The 14,427-nt window shown below is 37.1% G+C and overlaps 1 protein-coding gene across 3 annotated transcripts in view; it reads right to left on the reverse strand.

Moving 5' to 3' along the window:
- CYSLTR1 (cysteinyl leukotriene receptor 1) overlaps nucleotides 1–13,926 on the reverse strand; it is a 47,357-nt gene extending 33,431 nt beyond the window's left edge. For 2 of the 3 annotated variants that reach the window (XM_081793303.1, XM_081793305.1), the window contains exons 1-2: nucleotides 13,438–13,926; nucleotides 11,483–11,632 (exon numbers count right to left, since the gene is read on the reverse strand). The gene's annotated coding sequence lies outside the window, so the exon portion shown is untranslated. The remainder of the gene's footprint in view (nucleotides 1–11,482; nucleotides 11,633–13,437) is intronic. The other variant, XM_081793304.1, reaches the window with a different exon arrangement.
- Between the last annotated feature and the right edge of the window lie 501 nt (nucleotides 13,927–14,427).

Consider the following 14,427-nt stretch of genomic DNA (forward strand, 5'->3'; position numbering starts at 1 on the left):
GAGGCAATGACACCTTTACCTTCTGTGCTCCAAGAAGGGGGAACCATCTCTCCCAGTGTGTCACAGGAGATCCTCAGACCATGCCATCTGTTACTGGGCTATCTGCACCCTTTCTCCACAGGAACACTGCAGCACCTGCCAGGCTCCATACTGGACATGTTATGGACCTCTAAAACTCTAGTCTTTGAACCTCACTTGTTGTAAATCTCAGGAAAATCAGCCCCTCTAATTTTACCAGCCAATGGCTTTGAGGTAGTGTTTTCTTTGTGTGATCTCCTGTGCATTCCTCTCTCTGTCTCTGTCTCTGTCTCTGTCTCATCTCTCCCTGTGGCCAGAGATGCCTCCCCACCACAACACCTGTGTTCCATTTCTCCTCCAAATCACATATCCACACCTCCTACCTTCCACAATGTGGCCTCTTTTCTCCCTCTAGTTGTGAAGTTTGTTCTGTACATCCTCAGATTAATTTCTTGCATATTCACAATGGTTTGATATTTATCTACCTGTGTTGGAGTGAGGAGGCAAGCCTAGGGTCCTCCTACTCCTCTGCCATCTTAGCTCCTCCCCACCCCCAAGTTTGTGTAGTTTCTTAAATACCAGTCAGGAAATGTAGTGTTTTGTTGCAAGTAGAACTAGGAAGGAAGGAAGGAAGGAAGGAAGGAAGGAAGGAAGGAAGGAAGGAATGACGAACAAGCTAGGTATACATGTGAAAAGCAAGCTTTAACTTGTTCATAAATCAGCAGTGAGGAGGTAGTTTTCACTGAACACCATCTTGATCATACATTTTTAATTTTTTTAATGTTTATTTATTTTTGAGAAAGAGAGAGAGAGAGAGAGGGAAAGAGAGAGAGAGAGAGAGAGAGATAGCCAGCAGGGAAGGGGCAGAGAGAGAGGGAGGCAGAGAGTCCAAAGCAGGTTTCAGGCTCTCAGCTGTCAGCAAAAAGCCCAATATGGGCTCAAACTTCCCAGCTGTGAGATCATCACCTGAGGTGAAGTTGGACGCTTAACTGACTGAGCCACCCAGGCACCCCCTCCTCAGAATCTTCTAATTGCCTATAAAAGCAAATATAAATTTTTTCCCACTAATTTATACTAAGTTGCTTCTTAGAGTCCCTTTTGTTACTGTAAATCTGTTAGCATAATATCAGATTTGTTTCTCTAAGACATATCCAATTATTTGAAAAATTTTACCTGTGATACCTGGGCACTCTTTACAATAAGAAATGGCAGGAAAAAAAACGTAACTTAGCAGTGTCCTAGTGTTCAGGCTTTCCTGAGGATTTGAGACCAAACGTGATCACAGATTGAGTCATATGAGAAGGGGTAATAGTTATGTTCCCACACAAATGTTAGGTGAAACCAGGTCACTGTAAACAAGTCAATAAAAAAGGAAGTACATGTCAGGATACTGAAAACAATTCTTAAACAGAAATACTCCATTGACTGAAGCTTCCCTAAAGGGAAATAAAAATCTCTGATTAGGATTCAATGATGTAGTTGTATAGAATTTTAGAAGTAGAACAAAACTTAGAATGCATTTAATTCAACTCTCTTTATGACCCAGAAAGATAAAATGATTGCAAAAGTAACACACAGAATTAGTGGCAGAGTCAGGATGCTTGACTCACTGTCCATTGCTATTTTTACCACACAACACTGTTACGTTACAGATAATACAAGCTCTAGCACTAAACACTGACATAAGACAAATTCAAATACTGGTACAAATCATGGCAGTTGAACAAACTGTTGTGAAGACAACTGCACATAAGCCAAGGATCGATCTATTTCTTGATCCTCTTTTTGGTTATAATATGGGACTATTTTTAATGAATATTAGAAGTTACAATTTTCATTTTAACTTTCTTGCTTCTCTTCTATTCAGTCTATCCTTATCACTTATGCCAGATTATTCATCTTAAAGCACAGTTTTAATCATATCACTTCCCTTTCAAAGGTCTCCAGTGACTTAAGTTAAGCTTGATGCAGCATTTAAGACCACAATAATATTCTATCTTAACATTATAGTGTCATTCTTCATCATTTATTATATGTATATTATATAAATGTGAACTTACGACAAGCTCCATCCTTATTTGGTCTCTTTTCCTTTGCTCAGGCCATTTTGTCATCTGATATGTTCCTTTTCCTCATTGCTATCATATGTAATTCTAATCATCTTTATGACTATCTCTTACATCATATCCTTCTTAAAAAATTTCCTTGTCTTCTGTACCATTGTGATATGTTAGTCATATCAAAAAGGATGTATTAGCTGCTCACTATATGTCAATTCTATCCTAGACCCTTTGGAAAATAAGACACAAGCCCTGCCCATCAAAAGTTTACACTCCACTAAAGGGAGACACAGATGTGTTAACAAATTAATTCACTGCACCATCACAGCTGTAGCAATAGAAGAATATAAAGGACACAGAATGGAAATACAAATTGTTCATGTATGTTAGTAAAGGCTTCATAAAATATAGAAGAGTAGGGCAGGTGGGGAAGAGCATTTTAGGCAGGGTTAGAAAGTAGAATGAACAAAGGCTTGGAGATAAGAAATAACCTGATATGTGTAGGGAAAAGTAACAATGTGATAAGGATGAAATATAAGATAAAGGTGTGTGCAGCTGTGCATATTTGGGTGTATGTATCTGTATGTCATTGGACTATGGGGTTTGAAATTCTAGAGAATTTGGGTTTATCCTCTAGGGATTAGGGAGCTATTAGAGGGTGAAGAGTGAGAGAAAATACTGACATGTAAATGAAAGTGGAAGTGGAGCAGAAAAAAATAGAGGTTGGTCATCCCTGAGGTTTAATTTTCTTGGTAAAATAAGAAATGATGGTGTCTGGTGAGAAAAAGATGGCTTCACTTGGGTTCAGGTCTTCTGACAATTGGTAAATTTTTGAATGGTAGCTCTGGGAAATGGAAGAGAATTATGACCAAGACTCTGAAGGCCCAAGAGAAATTGGATAGTGTAGATTTTTAGTGGCCCCAGTCTACACAATTATGTGATTTATCCCAGTGGTGTTCAATAGCCTGCATGTAGGAAAGAAAAAATACAAATGGTTAAATTGATATAAGATTGGGAGTAACAGAGAAAACTTACGGAAGAACAATAGGTAAGGAGACTGATTGAGAATGCTACCAAAACGGTGGTTAACAATGAAACTATGAAGAAGTTTTAACAGATTGGGAGAAAAGGGAGGGGCCAAGGGACTGGAAGATTCACTGAGATTTAAGAAGTGGTGTAGTAGCAATAAGGGTGTGAGAAAACTGAAAGTCTAGGAGTTTGTGGTGAGAGTGTGGTACAATGGAGTTTTAGATTTCATTTGTGTGATAATAAATTGAGGTTCCAAGTATGGCCATGGAATGAGTAGGTAAGGTAGAATGTGAATGCGTATTGTTCTAAATAAGGAGGTCAAATAAGTTAAAATCAGTTTCCTAGGTTGGTTGTTTATATGGAATATGAAGTTACAAAGGTGATAGCAGGATTTGGGGTAAAGAGGAAAACCACAAGCCAAATGCTAAATTATTCAGTGAATTAGGGAAAAATAACTAGGAGGTCAATAGATGGTGATATTAATAAGGAAGATTAAAGGGTGGCAGAAGTGAATGGCTGTTTGCATTATAGTAGAAAAGTAATGATTTAAAATGGCACTAGGAAGCCAGGAAACATTGAACAGACTCTCTAGGTTTCACAGTAGATGAGATGTAGAAAAATAAGCAGCTTACTTTTGATGGGGAGCACCAAGTTTTACATAAGGCAATGAAGCGGTGGGAGAATTATTTGAAGCTATTTAGGATGTAGGAGAACTTATAATGAAAATGGTGTTGTAGAGGGCACAGTGAAGAGAGAGTTTGTAGAAAGGTTAAATGTGGAAGGAAGAATCAGGAAGTACAGGGTATTCTCAGGACAACAGAACCTTGGAGAGCAGTTGACCACAGTGGCCAATGGTTCAACTACAGAATTCAATTTTGTATTTCTACCTGTTTTTATTTTTTCTTATAGTAATTTGTATATTTACATAATGTCCACTACTAACTTTTAGACATTTTTGAGGATAAAGATAAGATATAATTTATAATAAAATAGTTTCTGTAGAACCTAGTAAGGAACATTACACTTGTTGCTCAGTAAATATGTTGAATCAGACCAACTCATTTCAGAATTGTTTTACTGAGTCACCCTAGATGTATAGTTCTTTTATTATATTACTTCTTATTTTTCCTTTGTTGTAACTTTTGAAACAGAAGCAGGGATTTTTTTCCAGAGCATTTTATCAAAGCAAAAAATAGGTACAACTTTGTATAAGAGATAAATTTAAGCTGCTTGTTTCTCATCAAACTACAGTGATACACAAGTCTGGGGACACCTTGGTGACTCATTCGGCTAAGTGTCTGATGCTTGATTTGGGCTCAGGTCATGATCTCATGGTTTGTGAGTTCAAGCCCTATGCAGTGCAGAGCTTGCTTTGGATTCTTTGTCTCCCTCCCTCTCTACCTTTCCCCTGCTCTCTCTCTCTCTCTTTCAAAATAAACAAATAAACATTTAAACAAAACAATATAAAAAATGATACACAAGTCTGTCAGCAGAATTATGACTTACTGTGCATAAGCTGAATGTGAGGCCAGTAATTTCAACTAGATTTCAAGTTCCTTGGAAACAGGGATATCTTCATGTTTTCTTTTCCCACTTTACTTCCTTTTATACTTCCCCAGTTTTCTTCTAGAGTGGTTACCATAGTAATTTGCATACACAGCAGGAACACAATGAATGGCTAATGAAATTCTATGCCATTATTTTTTTAAAGTTTATTTATTTTGGGAGAGAGAGAGAGAGAGAGAATCCCAAGCAGGCTCTGTGCTGTCAGCACAGAGCTCCATGTGGGGCTCCATCTCACAAACCGTGAGATCATGACCTGAGCTGAGTTCAAGAGTTGGATGCTCAATGGACTGAGTCACCCAGGCACCCCTCTATACCATTCTTTTAAAAGAAAATTATATTACTGAGCTATGTCAGTAGAATGTGCTTTTTGCTATTCAAAGAACAGGTGCCAGGGTGAGTCGAAGTGATTTTAGAGATCCTGTTCCAATGGACTTTTACATGTTTAAAAATGAAACCTATGAATGGGACTGAAGTAGTGATGACTTGCTCAAGAGTGTATTGATAATGACAGGGCTGGGACTAGAACCCAGGGATTATAACCTTCAGTCCAAATCTGCTACTACCACACTGATACCCCAATACCCACTCTTCCCTTTGGTCTCCTTTCATCAATGACAGTTTTTTTCAGATAGCCAATTGAGGTTGTTAGCATATCTAAGATCTGTGAAATGCTAATGTTTGGTGTTTATCTCTTTGGTTCTATCTTTCCCTTGGATAACTTAACTCTCATGTTTTAAAATGATCACTTTCATGTGGATGACTCAAATCTCTGTCTCAGCCACAAACTATTCACCTGAACTTTAGTCTTTCATTTTCAACTGCCTAGAATATTGCTCTTCTTGAATCTTATGTTTTTCCCCCTCAATTTATACATGCTTAAATACAAATATATTATCTTCCCTCCCAAATCAACTCTTCCAAAGGACTTTTTTTTTTCATCGACATTAAACATCTTCCAGTCACTCTGGCACAGAAGCTGGTAGTCAGAGTTGATCTTTACTGACCTCATTTCTCATGTGTAAATTCAAAGTTCTGTTGAGGCTTATCTTGCAGTTCTCCTGACCTTCTCTCACCAACTTAGATCAGGATCCTTATATCAACATATCTTCTCTAATTGAAGATACTCAAACTATGTACCCTCTTTCACTAGACAAAGAGGTGAACTTTGAAACTGTATACTTATACTTCAAGATTTAAGTTGAAGTTTTTATTCTTTGTAAATGTTCCCTTGTTTGTGGTACTATTACCATATTTATTAGAGTGCTGTAATCACTCTTTTTGATTACATATCTGTCATATCCATTTAGACAGTGAGCCTATTAATGACAGTGAGTCTGCTTTATTCAGTTTTGCTCTCTTCCTCTCCTAATTGAGCAACTTTGGAAGAATAACTGTGCAGTATTAGGCGCTTTTGAGTAATACAGTATTTAATTCCTCAGGATGGGTGTCTAGGGGTGGAGGAAGGAGCAAGTTTTTAGTGTGGAAACACAGATGCTATTGTTCAGGAATCTAGATAATGGCATAAAGTGGAAGTAAAATATGGACTTCGCTAGCAGGGTAGAGTCTATTAAAAAAGAAACCTGAAAAAAAAAGTGTAGGGGACCATGACCTGTGGATGAACACTACAAATCACTGGAGAAGAAAGCAAAGGGGGTGGGGCAGAAGAATCCACATATTTAGGAAGGAACAGAAGGCAAAGAACATAAAACCAAAAAATCAAAAGTAGTTTAGTGGGACTGAAGGAGAAATCAGAAGTGGTATAGGTGAGAGATTGATGAGAATCCCAAGACCCAAGGATGTGTCTGGCTATACAAGGTTTGGGGTTTGGGGGTTTATGAGTATTTTTTAATTCAGCCTCCAGGAGAGACTTAAAGATTAAATCAATATTTGGGGGTAGTTTATGATTACATTAAGCATAATGCCTCACTCAAGGCTTCCTTTACCTTTCTAATAAATGCTAGCATGCACCGGATGGTGTGTGCATGTGTTGGACGACTGCCAACAGGGATAGGGTAAGGAGGGCAGGGCCAAGGCAGAAGAGGAAGTGGGGGAGGTTAGGACATAGGGTTCAGTCTTCTAAGGCAGATACTTCTGCTGAGCAGCGGCAAGATGCAGGAAGCTTAATTTTCATGAAAGTACAGCTCAGTGGGGCCCTACTTTTATTTGGCCAATGCCGCAGTGCCCTTTTGGCTTTCTTTATGATCCTATTATTGCCAAATGATAAAAGTTAGTTGTGCTGTTCACCCTATAAAGATAAGCTCAAGGAGGTGAGGTACAATTTTTCCCCAGCTTTATTAAAGTATAATAGACAAATAAAATTGTAATATATTTAAAGTGTACATATACATTATGAAGGGATTCTCCCAATCAACTTAATAAATGGGGACAAAGTTTAGTTAATCTTTTAATACAGCAGGTGTTTGTTGAATGATGCATAATAAATAGGAGAATCAGCAAATATAAATGTTTTGTTAACTGTAGAACACTACACAAATGTAAATTTTTATGACTCTTTTTCATACTCATACTAGGCTCAGCTCAGGTTCTATTTCCTGACACCTACTTTGACCACCCCATTCTACACTAATATCTCTCTTCTTTCAACTTGTATTATGTTTATTGTCTTTACCAATAATATGGCAGTCATTATTCTATTATCTTGTATCTTTTAATGAGAATAAATCTTGTCTCCATAGGTAGATTGTGAACTCCCATAGGGTGGGAGAAAAAAAGTCCAGCCTTTTTATTCTTAAGCTCTGTGAACCCCAAACCTAGCCTGTCACAATGTTTTGCAAATAGAAAAAATGTGCAATAGAGGCACCTGGGTGGCTCAGTCGGATAAGCATCTGATTTCTGCTCAGGTCATGACGTGGTTCCTGAGTTCAAGACCTACATTGGACTTTCTGCTGTTAGTGCAGAGCCTGTTTTGGATCCTATCTCCCTCTTTCTCTACCCCTCCCCCACTGGTGTGTTTTCTCTCTCTAAAAAATAGAATTAAAAAAAAGAAAAATGTGCAATAAGTGCTTATTGAGTGATTGGTCATTAATTGGAGCAAAGCTACACATCCTCCATAAGGTTTTAATCTATAAACAACAAGGCTTGTATTAATGATTTCAGTGGCTTTCCCCATGGCAATAAATAATTTTGGTGAGGGGAACAGAAAGACCCTCCTGTCATCACTATAGCTTTATTATCACAATAAGTAGCTTTTTAAGTTGGCATTTCCATGGAAATGCTTAGCGGCATTCTCACTGGTATTAGAAACTACATGGGAGTCACTACATTGTTGACATTTCTAAGAAGTTTTTCCCTCCAATAGCTTATTTACCATTAAGTGGAGAACATTACATTAATAACACTGGGCCACTCTGTTGTCAGACAGCTGGATTCCAAACCCAGGACAGTGTTAAGCCCCAAACGAACTTGGAATGTGGTATTCAGAGCTAAAGACACAGTGTGTCCCTTTACATAGTACTGTGACACAAATGTTTTATCCTGTATAATCAGAATAAAGTGATCAGGAACATACCTGAAGGGATACACAAGTCACAAAATAGCAATAGAGATATTGAGGAGTGCATGGGTATGGTGGGAGTGCATAGTGTGAAGACAGTTCTAACTTTAGTCTGGGTGATAGAGATATGTTACAGACAGCTTACATACTTTTGGACTTTTTATAAAGCACTAACTAGAGGGCCTACTTTCTTCCAGGGATACCTGTTAAGTCTTTACCTAATTACCAGCAACTTGGAATCCCCCTACGTTCTGAAACCATTGATCACAGATGACTCTGAATTCTGCCTCTAACTTCTTGGAATTTAGATGCCTGAATCTTAGAAGCAGGATAACTGTTTTCTAGGAGACTGTTTTTTATAGAAGGCCCAAATAAGGTCTTCAAATAATTTAAATTCAGATTAAACCAATAGGTAACCAATTTATGATGAAAAGAAACTTTTTATATTTTCTGAGGCCTGAATTTCCTATGAACTTTGGAATATTTATATAAGGTGTGTCAGAAAGGTTTGAGCGTTGTTATTGTTAGCTTAATTCCACTTATTTTAAATCCATGACAACACAAATACAGCCATATGTAAAAACAGACTGTTAATCTCAAATAGATGAGAAATTTTAGGATTCTTACATGTTAGAGATCTTAAAATGTGATACCAAATTGGATTTTTCTTTCCTTTTTAAGGGGGGAATTAAAAAAATAATAAAAGAAAGCCTGAATGTTCTAGGGGACTCTAGGTCTAGATATCAGCTCTTTTTCTTTTTCCATTAGCTACATTTAAGTAGGATCTCAAATGTCTGGGTTGTATTGATTCTACAAACACTGTAAATATGATAATGACATTTTAGTCATCAAAAGGAAAACCACTTCTGTGTTTAAGTGCTCAGGGGTCTATGTTTACTTTTCTGTTTTGTGTCTTTCCCCCTATTTCTACCAGAGCCCCTCTCTAAGTAACTTGCCCCAAATATTTAAAGATTTTTGTTTCTGTTTTCTCTCCTAAATCCAGAAGAAAAACTGGTGGGGCACAAAGAAAAGAGAAGTTATGATAGGATGTAGTAAAATGGGATGGAATGAGGAAGCAAGATAGAAGAGTTTTGCTGTGCACAACTTGTTTAAACAGTGGTCTTTTCTACCAACCTATGAAGAATTATCAGTTGAAAGCAAAAGTAATTATAACTAACACCAGTACTGTAACATGAATTAATGGATCTGAGATGTCTGGATTTATCAAATCAAGTTAAATGGCTTACTTTGTTGCCTTTTCTGTAAGGAAGAGAATGTGCCACCACCTGCTATGAGTACAGCAGACCTCTTAGCAGTTGTATTTCCTCAATGCAAATCAACAAATTGGCATGCACATTGAGGACTGCATAGGTATGGTAGAATTAAAAGTAACCAGAGAGTTGGCTCCTACTGGCATCCTAAAAATAGGATGCTTACTTAGAATTGCTGATCGCAGTTGCTGATGCTTACTTAGAATGAGGCCCCTGTTTGGAGGTACAGTATTGGGAGCAGAAAGTATCTGGTCCTACTCAGTCCACATGCAGTCTTGTTATGTGTCTTATTCTCCTAGAATGGAATTTAAACAAAATCCTTTTGGATTATGGTTTGTATTTTCAAGTCCCTTTCACTTTATCATTTTAGCAGATCTGAAAAATATCTTTATAAGCTCATTATTACATTGGATATGTGAGGTAACCAAGAAATACTGATGTTCAACAATTTGCTAGAGGACACACAGCTGATTAAAAGGCAAATCTAGGATAAACTTCCAGTTACCCAGGCCAAGTTTCCTTCCCATTGAAATACATGCAGCAAGGTAGTTTAAAGATACCATTGTTAGGTTGCAGAGTTTATGACAGAGTCCAGTTTGAAAGATAACTTGAAACAAAATATCTCCATGCTTGTTTATAGTAGAATAACAATATTTTTTGGGTGCTCATGGTATGTATAAGGCACTATGCTAGTTATACTTGGGGAGAGGAAGTTTAAAAGAATATATAACCTGACACCTTTTGTCAAGACTCTTGGTATATTTTGAGAACTATATTTCTGTGGCTTTTATTTCTCAGGACTCTCTTCTTTCTCTTGACCAAAAATGTATGCACTGCACAAGTTTCAGTCTTTGGTCATCTCTTAGATTTGCTTTCTCTAAGATGGGCCAATCTTATGGCCTTGGTTGTTACATGCCCCAGATTTAATTTTGGCTTCCACCACTTAACCATCACTCACAGTCAGGGTCATTATTTCCAACTATCCATAAGACGCTGCTTCTTGGAATTTTTGCCATCTCCTCAAACTTGACAGGTTAAAAACAGAACTCATCACGTCTTACATTCCCAATTTCCATCCCCAAATTACCTATTGCTGTGTATAATGTAGCACCACTTCCCAGATCCCACAGGTTCAAAATTTTAGGGACAGCTCTGACTTTCTTATGCTGCCTATATCTAATCACTCACCAATTTCCATCTATTATTCCTCTTAAATGTCTCCTTGAGTGTTTCTCCATTCCATTTCCACTGGCATCCACCTATCCTATAGTCTAATTAATTTCTACTCTTTAAGTGGCTTCTCCATCTCCAGTTTTCTCAAATGTACTTAAGCCTATGAAACTCTGCTAGATTCATCAACTAAAAATGTTTTTCCATCATATACTCATTTATTCAAAGCTCGCTGATATGATTTCCCATTAAAAAGTGCCTGGAATTCAAAGTCTAATAATCTGGGCTTACATTTCTATCCAAATTTATTTACTGTTACTCCTCAACTCAGTCCCTTTACTCTAGCCAAATCAGGTTCTTTGGTGTACACTACAGGTACCAAATTCACTTTTGATACAATGTATTTCTGTCATCATTTCTATGACTAGAATTGAATGCAAACAACATACATTGAACACTTACTATGTGCACAGGAGGTTTGTTTAGCATGGTCCCATATTGTAGACGTTCATTTAAGCCTATCTCATTTTATCTCCTCTATGAAGCCATCTCGATTCAGCCAAACCCACTGCTATCTTTCTTCTCCAAACCCTTTGCCATTAAAAATATAACATTGGTTTACTGTCTCATATTTTTATGTTCTGTAGGTCTTATATCCCCACCAGCATTGTAAGGTCCCCAAGAGCAGGAACTTCATCTTACCTTTGTGTCACATACTGTATTGAGATTAATTGACATTTGTTTAACTGGATTACAATAGATTCTAGATATTTTAATAAGAACATAAGAAATAACAAAATGGATCAAAGTAGATCAATGCAGAGCCATGTTATTTAAGAGATTATGATAGTTACCTTTCATGGCATCAAATCCACAATATTAGATATGTCCCTTAAGATCAGTGCCATCCTTTAATGCCTTATTATCAGTCAGTGATTCACAAAGGCAAATTTATAATTTCCTGCACCATGGTAGAATCTTGCTTTTTCCCAAATAAGTACTTCCTAAACACATCAAAAGTTTGATTAAGAGTAAGAAAGAAAAAGTAGTAGAAAATGAAATTGATGATTTTGGGCTAGGAAGACACAAAAATGCTGGATTCAGATTGGACTCAATCTGGAAACTTTCTTTCACCTATTCTGTTCGGGTTCACTGTCATTTATAGGAACTGATTAGCTAGTGCAGACATTTAAATATTTTGGGGACCAGGGAAACAGTTTTTATTAAGGTTGTATTAAGGATGTAAATGTAGTACCTGAGGTCATTAATTTGATATATAAACAGAGACCACCTTTAGTTCTAATTGGGAAATTAATAGCAAAACAACAACAGAAAATATTTTTGAGTGATTGCAATAGATACCAAAACTTAAAATTATCTAGAAGCAAATTTCACTAATGTATTTGAAACATAGCATAGTCTGAAGTCATGGTTTACTTACATTTTATTTTAGAATAATCAGCTGATAATTATATGTTGTGGCCTCTCTCTAGTCTTCAAAACAATCAGAGTACTGAAAGGCAGAACCACTAAATTCAAGGATTTTTTTCTTTTTATCTAGGGGTGGAACTCACCAACTCATTTGTTTACCCTTGAAAACAGCTTCTTTGCTGCTAAGTAGAGTTATGCTCCTGGTCAAAAATTTTCACTGAAATGTATACAGTGTTGGCTCTGTGGAAACCTGGTGTATGTCAGATATGTCTAAATTACTAAACAGATCATGTAATTTCCTTATATTGATTTATAGTTGTGAGAGCTTTCTGTTTGCAGTTGCTAGTTAGAATCTGTTAGAAAATTTATTAATGCCTCTGAGTCTATTTCCTTATTTGCAAAACAGGGATAGTAACACTTACCCTATCTAAAATGCATGATGATGAGAGGTTCAAGTGGGATAATGAATGTGAAACTACTTTGTGAATAAGCTAGGTCATTCTTCATTATTTGTTTTACTTTTATCAGGAATGTGGAAACTTGTCTGCTTGGCCAAACTTGAGAGTTTGCATGTATACTCAGGATAACTCTTTATAGTTTTTTTTTCCATAATGAAAGAAACTGCCACTACAGATTAGAGAAACTCCTCTGAGCCCTTGAAATAAGATTCTAAAGTATGCCTTATATTTCTTTTTCTTTTTAAAAATTATTATGAGGTACTTTATTTATTTGTTTTATTTTATTTTATTTTTTATTTTTTAAAATTTACATCCAAATTAGTTAGCATATAGTGCAACAGTGATTTCAGGAGTACATTCCTTAGTGCCCCTTACCCATTTATCCCATCCCCCTCCCACAACCCCTCCCGTAACCCTCAGTTTGTTCTCCATATTTATGAGTCTCTTCTGTTTTGTCCCCCTCCCTGTTTTTGTATTATTTTTGTTTCCCTTCCCTCGGCAATCAAAAAGAATTAAATCTTGCCATTTGCAACTACGTGGATGGGACTGGAGGGTATTATGCTAAGTGAAATTAGTCAGAGAAAGACAAAAATCATATGACTTCACTCATGTATTTCTAACTTAATTGCAAATGTGCTGGAGACTTGGGTAGTGTCCCCTCTGTATTTTGCCATATTGAGCCCCAACGGAAGCACTGAGCAACACTTGTTGACAGACTGATTAGATTATCAAATCTCTGGCCAATAAGTAAAGTATAAAGAATTCATAGTAGCAGCCTAATTTAAAACAGGCAAGGCAGATTAGCTACCCTCAAACTCCTGGGAATTTGCTAAAATCCCAAAAAGCCAAAAGCCAAAAAGCCAAAAGAAGAATTTTACTACAAACTATTTTAGTCACAGCATTGAAACATCAATTCTTACCTGCTACCTTCAAGACTGACAGTTTAGGGTCCTTTTGCATTCATTCTCAGACGCAAGCTCCAAGTCTTCTGTAAATCGTCCCTTGGAGAGCTAACTTTCTTAGTGAGCTCCACAATGAATTTGAATACCCTAGAAGGTTCTAAAAGCAAACTCCATTCACAGGGTGCCTGTTCTTTAGGCAGACTTCTTTGAAAAGATGAGTTGCGATTTTCAAGAAGAGAGAGGGCAGGGCACATATGCTAGCCAATGTATACAGATTCTTCTTCCTCTTTCAGATTAGTCCTCATACTGTAGAGCACGCCTAAATTTGGCTTCTCTGGTGCAAAGTGGGGGAGGGGAAAGCAGAGGGAAGGAGGAGGAATAGAAACTGGAGACATGCAGGTTGTTGTGTATATAAATGAGATTTTATGCCTAGCTCTAGCAACAGAATCCTCAGGAAATCTTGTAGCTGCTCTGAGATGGGAAGCAGGAAGGCATATACTCTGTGAGGCTTAGTTCTAATTTTTACGAGTTAAGGGTGGTTAGAGTATTTGTAGGCGGAGAAAGATAGTACTACCAGGATATGCTAATCTAACTGCCATTATGTGAAACTTGATTTTAGGCAAGATAAATTTCACCTTTCTCTCTTTTTTTCTCTGTCTCCCTCACCCTCCTTGTATCTCTCTCTTTCTCTGTCTCTTTCTCTGTGTCTGTCTCTCTTTCCTTAATTGTATTTGTGGCTCTATCCATACTCTAAAAAATTCTTTTTCTTTTTGGTGACTTATGTTCTGGAAAATAATTGTCTTAGTTTGAGTCTGATTTCCAAAAATCTCCATGACAGACATTGCCTCCATTGGATTAAAGGTAGTTTTGTTTCCATCACGCTGAGAATGACCTGGAATGACTAGACTTGCCATCAGTAGTCCTGTATTAGGAATCTGGAAGGCAGGTAGATACTCTTAGATTTTGGTTAGGCTCTGGAGTGTTGGAACAATGGGATGCTCTGTCTGT

This window comes from Panthera onca, chromosome X (assembly GCF_046562875.1).
Source record: "Panthera onca isolate mPanOnc1 chromosome X, mPanOnc1 haplotype 2, whole genome shotgun sequence".
NCBI lineage: Eukaryota > Metazoa > Chordata > Mammalia > Carnivora > Felidae > Panthera > Panthera onca.